Below are 1,419 nucleotides of genomic sequence, written 5' to 3'. Positions count from 1 at the left end.
AGGCAATTAAGAAATATATCCACATTCGTGATTCTGTCAAATGGCAGATACAACAGCATCAGGAAGCTCAAGTGGCATTTACAGAAGGTAAAGAGCCGCTATACCTGTTATCTTTTTAGGGATGTGCTTGGATTTTGCCCTCAAGCTGGAGCAGTCATAGGATATATAATAAATCGCCACGGTCGGAATTTATCCCCAAGCTGGGGTAATCGATGGGTAAAGTCTTATCCACAGTCGGGGTTTTATTCAAGCTTCAGGTGCAAGTTTTTGTGCATCTCCATGCCCTTGCATAAAACACAGTTACACGTTTTTTTATATAGATATTTTTCAGTTGTAGACAGGAATAATAAGTATTTGCGAGTGTTTGAAATGAATGGGTTCATTATGAATTGAGTGGCACTACATTTCAAAAGCAAAATTGGATTGAAATGCAAGAACTGTAGTACGGAATTAGTGTTGGTTCTGGATCGTAGAATGGAATTGTGTGTGTGTGATTGGATTTTTAACGTAGCTTGAATAATTTTTCAGTCATATTGCTACGATGTCTGCAGTGTGGCAGTTTATAGTGATGTATAGCACTGGGGCATCATGCTGCAAACATGTAGTATGATGTTGCACCCAGTCACATTATCCTGACACCAGGCCGATCAGTCCTAACACTAACCTCTTAATGCTGAGCGTCTAGCGAGGTAGCTGTTAATACCATTTTTGTAAGTCTTTGGTATGACTTGGCTGGGGTTTGAACCCATGACCTCCCGCTTCTGAGGCGGACGCTCTAACCACTAGGACACCGGAGTGGTCAGAATGGAATTGTAACAATTACAATGGAAGCAATTTGTATTATGCTTGTTGGGGCATTCCTCACTGATGGCTGTCAGTGACATCATCATGGGAATGTGTAACAGCCACATTTTGTAAGAACAAGGTGTAGTTGGTGAACAATACAGACACTTTTCTGCCATTTCCACTGGCATCATCTCATATGATGTTATTTAAAAAAACTTCCTACAACATACTCACAACATATAAAACCTATATGCAAATCTGATGAAAGCTGCTTGTGTTTCTGAAACACATATTCCATACTGGTGGTAAGAATGTCCAAATCTACATTACAAAAATGAAAACATTACCATCCATCTAGGAGTTGCAAATGTATGAAATCCTCTTGTTGGGTAGTTTTACTAACAGGCTTTACAGCAGGGCCTTCCATTAGATTTAAATGTGGCAGGTAAGTTGACAAAGTAGGGTGGGGGGTTGGGGGGACCTACCCCAATGGGGATAATTCATTTTTTTTTAAAAGTAGCATGGTGTAAAGTAAAAGTAGATGGGCTGATAAGGAATCCACTGAATTTACAGACTAAAGGTTCAGACATTTGTTTTTAAGAGAAAAATGAAAGAAGGAAACAATACAACAGA

The sequence above is a fragment of the Sinohyriopsis cumingii genome, chromosome 7 (assembly GCF_028554795.1).
Source record: "Sinohyriopsis cumingii isolate HCF-2022 chromosome 7, ASM2855479v2, whole genome shotgun sequence".
In the NCBI taxonomy this organism is placed as follows: Eukaryota; Metazoa; Mollusca; class Bivalvia; order Unionida; family Unionidae; genus Sinohyriopsis; species Sinohyriopsis cumingii.
Note: the sequence above shows the minus strand (reverse complement) of the source record.